This window comes from Lissotriton helveticus, chromosome 7, assembly GCF_964261635.1.
Source record: "Lissotriton helveticus chromosome 7, aLisHel1.1, whole genome shotgun sequence".
NCBI classification, from domain to species: Eukaryota; Metazoa; Chordata; class Amphibia; order Caudata; family Salamandridae; genus Lissotriton; species Lissotriton helveticus.
This window is the reverse complement of record NC_136068.1, coordinates 414,911,715-414,925,157: the sequence shown is the minus strand read 5'-3', so window position 1 is coordinate 414,925,157 and position 13,443 is coordinate 414,911,715. Positions and strand designations below refer to the sequence as shown.

The 13,443-nt window shown below is 46.3% G+C and overlaps 1 protein-coding gene across 5 annotated transcripts in view; it reads left to right on the top strand.

Annotated features, from left to right (window-relative positions):
- NFATC2IP (nuclear factor of activated T cells 2 interacting protein) overlaps nt 1–13,443 on the top strand; it is a 748,854-nt gene that overhangs the window by 590,408 nt on the left and 145,003 nt on the right. The gene's annotated exons all lie outside the window — the stretch shown is intronic.

Below are 13,443 nucleotides of genomic sequence, written 5' to 3'. Positions count from 1 at the left end.
CCGTTGTCCAAGGGCAATGCGATATGGATGAACTGGTCAGGCAGATTTTTGTACGCTTTTCCGCCAACCCCACTAATACCACTAGTGGTACGCAAGCTCAGACAACAGTCTCTCAAAATGATCCTGGTGGCTCTCACATGGGCACGCCAACCGTGGCTCACCACACTGCTAGAACTCTCTATAGTTCCACACCAAAAATTGTCTGACACCATCCATGCTAACGCAGAACCATGGAGATATCAGACATCCAGATCCAAGTCAACTGAATCTGGCGATCTGGCTCCTGAAGTCTTAGAGTTTGGTTACCTTAACCTGCCACCAGACTGTATGAATAGCATTAAAGAAGCCAGAAGACCTAATACTAGGGCTTGCTATGCTGCTAAATGGAAATGATTTGCCATTTACTGCAATAATAATCAAATTGATCCCTTAGATGCTTCCATTCAAAATATAATCTGTTACCTTCTCAATTTACAAAGATGTAATCTGGCATATTAATCTATACGTTTACATCTAGCAGCCATTGACACATATCTACAAAACAGACAACATATGTCGTTTAAAGTACCAGCAATGAAGGCTTTTATGGAAGGATTACAAAAGTATTCCTCCTAGGTTACCACCTTCTCCAGTGTGGAACCTAAACATTGTTCTTACCAGGCTCATAGGACCCCCTTTTGAACCTTTACACAAATGTGAACTACAATTTCTCACATGGAAACAGCTTTCCTTGTTGCTATTACCTCTCTTGGAGTTAGTGAGGTTCAAGCTTTCACTATACAAGAATCATTCTTACAATTACACCATAACAAGGTGGTTCTAAGACCTAATCCTAAATTCCTTCCTAAAGTAATTACTCCCTTTCATCTAAACCAATCTGAGTTACCTGTGTTTTTTCAAACCCCAGACTCTGTAGCAGAACTTTACACACACTAGATGTCAAAAGAGCTCTTCTCTATTACGTTGATAGGACCAAGTCCTTTCGCAAAACAATGCAACTATTTGTAGCTTTCTCTCCACCACATAAAGGCAACCCCATTTCTCAGTCAGGAATTGAAAGGTGGATTGTTAAATGTATACAAATATGCACAAATATGCTATCATAAAGCAAAACGCACATTAACAGTTCCTCCTAGAGCGCACTCCACACGCAAACTAGGAGCCACCATGGCTTTCTTAGGTAACATTCCCCTAGAACACATCTGCAAGGCAGCAACATGGTCTACAACACACACCTTCACTAAACAATATTGTGTTGATGTGCAAGCCAAGCTGCAGTAGACCAAGCTGTCCTCAAAACTCTTTCCAACTACTGCAACAGTCACAGGTGACCACCGCTACGGGAGAGACTGCTGCACAATCGATGCAAAGTGTAGAATCTGCAGCTCATATGACTCGAACGGAAAATGCTACTTAGCAGTATGCATCTGTTCTTGGCATCTAGAGCTGCAGATTTCTACACGCCCTCCAGCCTCCTCGGGACCTGTATCTGTTCCAGTTGTATCTTAAATAGATATACACGCATGGACATCCTTTCTTTCTACTAACTCCATTTCCCATCATGGCGGAAAAAAAGAATCGTAAGGATGGAGCCGATGCCATGCGCACTATCGTCCAAGGGAGGAGTCGCCCATCTCGTGACTACAAAGACTTCTTCCAAGACAACAACATGCAATCATCCGAGCCCAACACCAGGTGGCGATCTAATGCAAAGTGTAGAAATCTGCAGCTCTACATGCCAAGAACAGGTGCATACTGGTAAGTAGCATTTTCAGTTCGAGGCATATGAGCTGTACATCATATGCTGTGCATAGATCACAATCTAGTGTTGGGTCCGGATGTTTGCTCTTTGTTTTTCTTCGAAGAAGTCTTTCCAGTCACGAGTTAGGTGACACCTCTTTTCGGTGATAGTGTGCATGGGCATCGACTCCATTGTTTTTTCTTTTTCTGCCATTGTGTTCGGATATATATAGTTGCAGTCCGGTTTCCCTCGGTGTGCAAGATACTCACGCTCGACGGTATTGTTTTCAATCTCTTCTCTTTCCCTCATGTATTGTATTTACTTAAAATACTCTTTCAAACGGAAAGTTTGAGGAAGACCCACGTCTGGTCGACCTGCAGTCAATGGAACGAACTCCCTTTAAATTCTATCCTCTGTCACTCGAAATACCCGCGCACTTGAGCAAATGAGGAAAGATACAGAGGTAGCCAAATATATGGGAGCCCTTCAATACATACAGGATCGTGCTTCCTTTCGACGCTCCTTTTACTGAGGAGGTTCCAAAAATACCTCATCAGAAGCCACCTTCACCTATAAGGCAATAACCAAACCTCTCCATCTGAGGGTTATTTCAGGAGAGTTTACAGGGGTAACAACGGTAAGGGCAGGATCCGTGCTTCAAACACACAACTCTCCCGCCAACACAAACCAGTGACTTGCCTTCACTTCCCCCTGACCACTCCACACCTGTGGGGGGAAGACAGTCAGATTTTCTACCAATCTGGCAATCAATAACAGACAATTGGGTACACCAAATTATGTGTTCTGGTTACTGCCTGGAATTGATCAACACGCCTCCAAATATTCCACGAAAACCCCACAAGCTATCACCAGACCATCTATACATCCTTAAACAGGAGGTTCAGTCTCTACTTCTAAAAGGGGCTATAGAGCCTGTGCCGCCCCAACATCACAGGTCTCGTGTATACTCCTTTTATTTCCTGATTCCCAAAAAAGACTGTTCTCTCAGACCAATTTTAGATCTCCGAGAACTCAACCAGTACATTCAGTCGGACCTTTTCCACATGGTGACACCAACAGGTACTTCCTCTATTGCAGAAAGGGGACTTTCTATCTACTTTAGATCTAGAAAACGCCTACTTTCATATACCAGTTCACCCTGCTCATCGCAAATTCCTCAGGTTTGTGGTTGCAGGTCAACAGTATCAGTTCAGGGTACTCCCATTCAGTGTCACCACCGCCCCAAGAGTCTTTCCAAAGTGTCTGGCGGTAGTAGCGGCTCTCCTAAGGAGAAAAAGCATCCACGTCTTCCCATACTTAGATGACTGGCTCATCAAAGCCAATACGTACCAACAATGTCTGCAGCACCCTTTCAAGAAACTAGGGTTCACAATCAATGTGCCAAAGTCTCATCTCCAATCAATCAACCAATACAAAGGACTATCTAGGAGCCTCAATAGATGCTCAAAAAAACTCTTGATTTTCCCAGCGCATCCAGAATTCAAAATATTCAGGCTTAGGTCTCCGCTTTCAACCCAGCCTTTGGATTCCAGCTCAAACATACACGCAGCTACTCGGAATTATGTCATCCTGCAACATGATCGTCCCCATGTCAGACTGCACCTGCGTCCACTTCAAGAATGCTTATCCAGTCAGTGAAACCAGTCACAAGGTCAGATTAACCGATCTAGTGTTGATAAGCAGCCGTACTCATCGCTCTCTGCAGCGGTGGAACATATAAAATGTATCAAAAGGATGGCCGTTCATAGACCCGTTTCCACAGATAGTACTGACAGCAGACTCGTTGCTCACTGGCTGGGGAGCAAATCTACAACAGTCCACAGTGCAAGGCTTGTGGAGCCAACAACAGAAGTTTCTCCACATCAATCACTTTCAGCTGCTTGCAATATACCTAGCACTCAAGACGTTTCAAACTCACCTAGAGGGCAAAGCTGTCCAGATTCGTACAGACAACATGACAGCTGTGTATTACATACAAAAACAGGGGGGACACTCTCTCAAACTGTCCCGCTTGTCCCAAGACATCTGGAGGTGGGCCATTCAGCACAAGCTTTATCGCCTAGCTGAATATCTCCAAGGAGTCAACAACCAGATTGCATATCTCAGCAGGCAGAGACCGCAAATATAAGAATGGGAACTCCACCCTCTGGTCCTCCTTCCATACTTTAAACATTGAGGAGCCTCTCACATAGATCTGTTCGCCACATGGCAAAATGCCCAAACCTCACGTCCAGATATCCACACCCATTGTCCAAAGGCAATGCACTATAGATTAATTGGTCAGATATTTGCTTACGCTTTTCCCCCTCTCACACTCATTCCATTAGTGGTTCAGAAACTCAAACCAGCGTCCCTGACACTAATCCTAGTTGCTCCCACATGGACACGTCGGCATAGGTTCACAACCCTGTTGGAACTCTCAGTAGTTCCTTACCAAAAACTACGTCTTGCACCCAATCTTCACACACAGAGCCATGGAGACATAAGCCATCCGGACCCCAGTCAACTCAATCAGGTGATCTGGCTCCTGAAGTCTTAGATTTGGCTATCTTACTCTACCGCCAGATGGCATGAATATTATCAAAGAGGCAAGGCGTCCTTCTACAAGAGCCTGTATGTACCAAAGTGGAAGCGGTTTGTTATATACTGTAAGAACAACCACATCAACCCGCTTGATACTTCTATACAAAGTATGTGTTATTTGTTACATCTACAATGTCCCAATTTAGCGTACACTTCCATACGCTTTCATTTGGCTGCAATAGCTGCATATCTCCCGAATAGACAACATCACATCTCCCCAGCACTCAAAGAACTTGAATGGCTTCCGGTGGAAATGCGTAGCTCCTTCAGAACGGCCTGCCTAACCCACAAAGCCCTCCACACCGGTAAACCTGAGTACCTGGCAACCAAGCTCAAAAAAGCAGGCCAAAGCAGATATTTGAGAAGCTCCAACTCCCTGCTGCTCATCCTTCCAAAAACCAGAAAGAAGAAAACTGCGGACTGCTCCTTCACTGGAAATGCCCCCAAAATATGGAACTCTATCCCTCCACATATCAGAACTCTACCGTCCTATGCGGAATTCAAGAACCAACTCAAATCCTTGTTCCTCATCCGCTCCCTAGGTCCCAGATAACCAGGATCTCCCACTGAACTATGTGTTAGCTATGTATCCTTACACCAAAAGTCCCACTGTTACGCACTTTCCCTCCCCCAATATTGGACTGCCTCTACTTGTTACATGTCTTGTTGTTCACCCTGTCACGCCTGTTACTGTAAAGCGCTCTGCTACCTTCGGGTCTTGTTAGCGCTATAGAAAACTTCTAAATAAATAAATCTATCTCTTTTAGAGTACCTTGTATCAAAACCTTTATGGAGGGTCTCAAGAGTCATTCCCCCAAGACGTCCACCTGCTCCAGTATGGAATCTCAACATCTCTCACCAGACTAATTGGTCCACCCTTTGAGCCATTGCACAAATGTGTACTGCAATTTCTCACATGGAAAACTGCTTTCCTTGTGGCTATCACATCACTCAGAGTGGGTGAGCGTCTGCGTAGCATGCGCTGTCTAGCTCTGGACTTATAGCTGTTACTTTCGGGGGAATCTGAGACAGCGTTCGGCCACGAGCCTCTGCTGTCTCAGATTTGTCCGCGTGAGCGCGCCTCGCGCTTTTGTATGTGGCTGTCCGTCCCCTGGCTCCGAATCCCGCAAACACACAGGCACGCCCACACACACGCAGGCAGGCGCACACACGCACACACACGCACGCGCACACACACACACACACACAAACACACACACACACGCTCCCCCCCCTTTCCTCACCGGGCTCTTTTGTTGTTTGAATCCCTCCTTCTGCCCGGCTCCCAATGGATGGATGGGCGGGCGGGCGGGCAGGGGCGATGCGGCCAGGGGCTCCAGTGCTGCTACGGCGGGCGGGCGGGGCGGAAGCGTCCAGGGGCTCCAGTGCCGTCCATCGCCTCTTGTACGCCATCAGCAAGCGGAGAAGCGGGCGCGGCCAAGAACACTCTGCGCCTGCGCGGAAGTGCATGCGGCCGCCTGACGTCACTTAGAGGCAGAACCTTACGGTAGGCAGTATCTTGTTTTTAGGTCGAGCATCGAGACCCTCTTCTATACTTTATTTTTTTTTTTATCAATGGGAAAATCTGTGTTATGGGCGCAGCGTCTCGCTCACCGGACGCTGTATGGGTAAACTCTAAGGGTTTCCATAGGAACTTATTTTATTACCCCTTCTTGTCATTATCACCTCTAGAGAATGTTACCAAACACGGACGTGATTGCAGTAGTTTTGGGATTTTTTCTTGCTCCACAAAAACCGTGCAATCTTTTTTTTATGTGGACTCGCCTCTACGTCTGGACGATATGTGTTTGAGATGTGCAGTCAGAAACACCCTCTGTTACAATTGCTGCAGAGCTGAGACTGGCTGGCCCTGCCTCGTAACGCGTTGCAGTTGTCGAATGTGATTGTTTCTCGGCGTTGCCAGGCATTTTTCGAGGCGCTTCGAGTGCCCGTTACGGCAGGCAGGAGCTTGGATGTTCTATTCAGTGCTTGGTTTTGAATTCAGAGGGGGCGAGAATGGGCACGCGAGAGCGCAAATACTCCGGGCATTTATAGCAAAGACTTCGTGCATTTAAGTGATTTATATCTAGACTAATCTGTTCTCTTTGGTGTCTTTCTGCACCTGCACGTGATGACAAGCAGAGTTACAATAATTCATCTTTCTGCTTTCTTTTCTTAAAACATTTTGGTTGGCGCTTCGCGGTATTCTGTTGTAATTGTTAAAAATTCAGGGTTTAACTAATGTGTTTACTTTATCTCGGGCTCAAGCACTTTAAGTTTGTCTCGGCCTTGCTGATGAGCTCCCTGCTGCAAACCTGGCCATCAGCCGAGCTTTAACTTCTCGTCGATGGTTTTGTACCGCGCTGATGGAGTCCCGCCGTGCCCGTTTCACTTTCACGAACTGTACATGCCTTTGTGCACGCTGCTCTTCTCTTATACATGCTATAGTATATTCACTTCCAGATCGGGTATTAAGGTTTTAAAAAATAAACATGTGAACATTGTTTTCAGAAATGGAAAGATGTGCCCAGTATTCCTCCGCATACAAAGTGGTTGTCTTTAGCAGTGATGCAAACAGGATTGCTGTTATTTAAGTACTGCGCATTTCTCCCATTACCCGGCGCTGGCGCTCTGAAGTAACAATTGAATACAACTATCACATACAATTCTACTCAAAACTGCCACAAGTAAAAGTATTGGCAAAGCCATTAGTTCTTGCAATAATGTGCCAGAACACCTGCATAAATGCTCTTTATCACAACAGAGCCTGCCCTATTGGCTTTGCCAGTGCGGAGGAAGAACATAGCAAAACGGATGTTTTTTGTATAGAATGACGGGATGAGAGAGCGAAATTAACGTGAAAAACAGAAATTAACGTGGAAAACAGCTTGATAATTGAGTGTACTTTTCAGATGTAAAGTGGCTCCTATGGCATGCGAATGGTGGCACTTTTTTGAAGGTTGAATAATACACCTTATAACCAAAAGCACGAGGTCAGAGTAATGCTTCTCTGGGTGGAGCCAAAACACATTCTCTGTACATTTAAAATAAGTTGTAATAGTGTCAGTGACAGCTACACTGTCAAGTCAGACATACTATGAACGAAAATTGTAGTTTCATACTGTGCACATATCCGCCATCTAGTGTCTCAGTTGTGACTTACACGTTTCCTACAACACAGATTGCATTACAAATGCTATAGGTGTCACGTTTGCGAAAGTTTATTTATTTTATTTGCATGTTTTTATGGCGCTGCGAATCGACTCCCGAAGGAGTATCTCCGCGCCTTTGGCAGCAACTAAAGAGCAGCAACTCGTCATGATCTAATTCAAGGCCCTGGACCAGCTAAAGATTAAACAGGAAAGTTTTGAGTTTCTTCCTAAAAGGGAGATGTTCCCTGCATACTCTGATTTCCTTAGGGAGTTGGTTCCACAACTTAGGGCCGGCTACAGAAAGGGCCCTACCCCCCTTTCTAGCTTTCATGGCCCTAGGAACACATAACAATTCCTGATCTCCTGATCTCAAGGATCTAGATGGGACATAAGGGATGAATTTTTCAGTGAGGTAGCCAGGGCCCTTACCTATAAGGCATTTATGGATGACACAACAGATCTTAAACATCACCCTCTGCCTTACCGGAAGCCAGTGCAATTTGGCCAATAATGGTTTTGAGGGAGTGCGAGGCGGGGCATTTAAAACTAGTCGTGCAGCAGTGTTTTGTACAACTTGTAATCTAGCCAAGATACCCTCATTGGCCCCCAGCAACAGACCATTGCAGTAGTCCAGCCTACTTAACACTAGTGACTGGACCAGCGTTCTCCTGGTGAAATCCGGTAACAGAGGGAATACTTTCCTGAGAAGACCAATTACATGAAAACATGAACCCACCACTTGATTGGTTTGTTGTGTTAGGGTGAGCTCATGATCCAGTTTCACTCCCAGATCTTTAACTACCATTTTGGGCTCAGGGACGGGGACAAGATCTTGAGGCCACCAGTCAGGAGTCCATAGACGTTTGGCCTCTCCGAAGAGCATCACCTCGGTCTTGGAGACGTTGCACTGCAAAAAATTGGCTGTCATCCAGCGTGCCACCTCCTTCATCCCCCGGGCAAAGGAGTCACGCACCTCAGGAGTCATGATTTTAAAAGGGAAGAGGAGTTGTGTATCATCTGCGTATGATACTGGAATGAACCCGTGGGATCTCATGATGTTTGCTAGGGGTGCCACGTAGATATTAAATAACGTAGGGCTCAAACACGAGCCCTGTGGCACCCCCTTTGAGATCACCACCTCCTCTGATTGGTACGGTCCCAAAATGACTCTCTGGGTGCGTTCACTAAAGAAACTCCTTAGCCAGGCCATAGCCTTGCCTTCCAGACCGATGTCAACTAGTCTGGAGGTCATGATTTCATGTGACACAGTGTCAAACGCCGCTGACAAATCCAGAAGCACCAGGACGACGGAGTAACCCTTGTCCTGTAACATCTGGAGATTGTCAGCGACGGACAGCAAGGCGGTCTCCGTACTGTGCCTGGGCCTGAAACCCGACTGAGAGGGGTCGAGTCCACCCGTTTGTTCAATAAATTTTGACAAATACTGATTCACATATCTCTCAGCAAGCTTCCCTATAAAAGGGAGAAGAGAGATCGGTCTCAGATTTGACAAATCCGACCAGGGGATTGAATTGTTTTTACGAAGAGGTCTGACCTGAGCCTGTTTCCAGGCTGAAGGGACTTCCCCCGTACACAAAGATAAGTTGACTATGTCGCATTCCAGCCCCCAGATCATCCAGCAGAAGTGGCATAATACGTGCTGGGATGATATCTGTCGGGCACCCACTCTTTGTTTGCATGACAAGAGCAATCAGCTCTTCAGTGGAGATGGGTGGGAAAGCGGCAAGCTTTTTGGCCTCATTATCTGGGGTCATAGTATGCAGCCGGACTCCATTGTCAATTGCAACTGGATTGTTGGAGATGGAATTGGACGCAAGTATTTTATTATATATGGCGTCGATTTTCCTGACAAAAAACTGTGAGATATTGTCACAGAGTTCTTGGGATTCGATCCCCTCAGTGTCACAGGCAGTGGGTTTGGTGAACGTCTGTAGAATGTTATACAGAGTTTTTGCGTTAGAACCCGCAGCTGATAATTGAACTGCTATATGTTGTTTCCTAGCAGCGCGGATTGCTTTATGATAGATTTTAAACGACCTCATAAAGTCCTCCTTATCCTCTGCCTTATGTGTAGCTCTCCATTTTTTCTCCAACTTTCTCATGGTCTGTTTTAGTTGTCTGAGATCTCCAGTGTACCAAACTTCTTGTTTTGGGGCCGGGCGGGGTTTATAAGTTTTCAGCGGGACCACACGATTTATGGTTCTTGACGCAGCTTCACTAAAAGCGCTTAAGGCTAAGGTAGCGTTTTCTCCGCAATCTTCCCAATTGGGCTCAGAGTAATTGTCCCTAAAGTCTGCAGGGACTAGTTTGTTCCAGGGCCTTCTGACATTGGCCATTGGCCTATGAAAGGCTTTGACTTTATAGTTAGTACGAGTGTAAAACGTAATAACCGAGTGGTCTGTCCAATCAACTTGGTAGGGATTGAGACAGTTAATGGCTGTTGAATTACATAGTACTAGATCAAGAGTATGGCCCGCAGAGTGAGTTGGCCCCTGATTCATTTTTTTTAATCCCAATGTGGCCAAATCTGTAAGCACAGTCCGTGCGTCAATACATGTGGTGATCTCACTGTGGATATTGAAATCCCCCACCAAAATGAACTCAGAGTTAACTTGCATGTGAGCTGCCAAAATTTCCATTAATTTAATGGAAAAGGTCCCACATGGGCCAGGAGGTCGATACACAAGTGCACCCTTCCTGGTTTCCCTAGAAGTGGGATTGATCGTAAAAATCATAAGTTCCATTTCCGGGGTACACACAGTTTCAATGACAGCAACCTCCAACTCTTGTTTAAACACAATAGCCAATCCTCCTCCCGTTTTGATCGGGCGATCCAGCCTTACTATTTTGTACCCAGTCGGTACCCCCAGTGTTATGGCTGGGATTGTATGGGGCTTCAACCAGGTCTCCGTTAAGAAACACAGATGAGGTCTCTCCGTTGTAATGAGGTCCCACACCTGTGTTGCATGAGAGACAAGGGAGCGAACATTGCACAGAAAGTTTTTACACGCTAGGGGCGGAACTTTAGGTGCGCTAGTAGGCTGAGTTACGGGATTAGGGCTCCGCACAGGACAGGCAGGTTTTAAGTGATGAGCAGTTATTACCGCAGTGCTGGTAAATTGCAAATGACAACCCAAACAAGAAAAAGGTCCCCCCACGCTGGAACGAGTCCAGTAGGGGCACAGTGTGGTAACATACCTGCCTATTTCCAATAGAGTCTGGCGTGAATAAACCTGAGTTGCGACATGACTCTTCTCCGTTAGGAGGGTACAGGATGCCATGGCCCCTAGCCCCGTCCTGTCGCGGACGGGCGCAGACGGGCTGGTCTTTGGCTCGTCTTAGGCGCAGGATTAGGCGCCACACTGCGCGTCAACACTGCGCGTTGAGTCGCCGAGGTGCTTTATAGCCCTCGAGTTAGGGGAGAGCTGGAGCGCTAACCGCTCGCTTCCCAGGATGTTCCTGCCTCTGTCCCGCCTTCCCCACCCGTGATTGGCTGAGGGTCTGGGAGGGCGTGCAGGCACAGGACAAACAACAAGTGCGTGTGAGTATGCGGAACCAATTTTAAACTAATTATACAAGTGCAACACTACAACAGAGTGAGACACAGGCAACAAACTATTTTGCCCCTTTAAAAGCACATAAATCAATTACACAGCTAAAATTCTGCACGAGCTCACGGAGCCGGTTTAGAGCAATATTAAAACACAACAGGAGCAGAATGCTCGCAGATGGCGCCAAAACGGAGTCAGGGAAAGCGGCCACCGTCCCCCTTACCGCAAAGTCGGCTTCCGCCTCGCTGACTTTATAGCCCTCGAGTTAGGGGAGAGCTGGAGCGCTAACCGCTCGCTTCCCAGGATGTTCCTGCCTCTGTCTCTGTCCCGCCTTCCCCACCCGTGATTGGCTGAGGGTCTGGGAGGGCGTGCAGGCACAGGACAAACAACAAGTGCTTGTGAGTATGCGGAACCAATTTTAAACTAATTATACAAGTGCAACACTACAACAGAGTGAGACACAGGCAACAAACTATTTTGCCCCTTTAAAAGCACATAAATCAATTACACAGCTAAAATTCTGCACGAGCTCACGGAGCCGGTTTAGAGCAATATTAAAACACAACAGGAGCAGAATGCTCGCAGATGGCGCCAAAACGGAGTCAGGGAAAGCTGCCACCGTCCCCCTTACCGCAAAGTCGTCTTCCGCCTCGCTGACTTTATAGCCCTCGAGTTAGGGGAGAGCTGGAGCGCTAACCGCTCGCTTCCCAGGATGTTCCTGCCTCTGTCTCTGTCCCGCCTTCCCCACCCGTGATTGGCTGAGGGTCTGGGAGGGCGTGCAGGCACAGGACAAACAACAAGTGCGTGTGAGTATGCGGAACCAATTTTAAACTAATTATACAAGTGCAACACTACAACAGAGTGAGACACAGGCAACAAACTATTTTGCCCCTTTAAAAGCACATAAATCAATTACACAGCTAAAATTCTGCACGAGCTCACGGAGCCGGTTTAGAGCAATATTAAAACACAACAGGAGCAGAATGCTCGCAGATGGCGCCAAAACGGAGTCAGGGAAAGCTGCCACCGTCCCCCTTACTGCCGTTAAAACTATTGGCATTGTAAATGACAAAGCTATTATCGCTATTTACAAAACCAACACATAAAATATTTGTCACTTACAATACCAATTGCTCAAACTTTCCTAATGCCAGACCTATTGCATTGCAAATGCTTGTTATAAATGCACCAAAAAAAGTGGTTCTTCTGACTAATCCTAAATTCCTTTCTAAAGTCATTTCTGCTTTTCATATCCATCTGTTGATTTACCATTGTTCTTCACTGAACCAGATTCAGTGGCAGAACGGTCCCTACACACATTAGATGTGAGGAGAGCATTGCTTTATTATATAGAAAGGACAAAACCTTTCCGTAACACAAATCAACTTTTTGTCGCTTTTGCTCCACTACACAAAGGCAATCCCATATCCAAATCAGGTATTGCACGGTGGATAGTAAAGTGCATTCAAATATGCTATGCAAAAGCAAAATGAACGTTAACCGTTCCCCCTAGAACGCACGCTACACGCAAACTGGGGGCTTTGATGGCATTCTTAGGAAATGTACCCATAGATGACATGTGCAAAGCTGCAACATGGTCTACGCCTCACACATGCCTACTATTGTGTAGATGTGTTAGCAAGACAACAAGCTAGAGTGGGCCAGGTAGTTTTACGTACACTAATTCAAACCAGTGCAACAGATGCAGGTTAGCCACCGCTTTGGGAGATAACTGCTATGTAGTATATGCACAGCATAAGACCAACAATATATTTGGGCACTATCAGACAAGTTCCTCCGTCCCCTGTGGGAGGTGTCCCCACGGCCCCTCTCTCTCCCCCTCCCCCTCCCTACAAACACCACAGCACACTAATAACAAACCAATATTAGCCACGCAACTGACTGTTAAGGAGATACATTTCAACGGCTCTCTAACCAATCTGTAGAGTTACCCGTTTTTTCCCAAACCCAGATTCCGTAGCAGAGCTCTTCACACACTTGATATTAAAAGAGCTATACTTTATTACATTGACAGAACTAAACCTTTTGGAAAGACAAACCAACTGTTTTTAGCGTTCTCTCCACCTCATAAAGGAATCCCCATCACCAAAGCTGGAATTGCCAGGTGGCTAGTCCAATGCATTCAAATATGCTACCAGAAGGCAAAACGCACATTACCAATTCCCCCTAGAGCACACAACACGCAAACTAGGGGCTTCCAAGGCATTCTTAGGGAACATTCCCTTAGATGACATTTGTAAGGCAGCAACATGGTCTACGCCACACACCTTCACCAAACACTATTGTCTAGACGCGCAGGTAAAACAGGCTTCTGTAGGCCAGGCTGTTCTTAAAACACTTTTTCAGACCACTG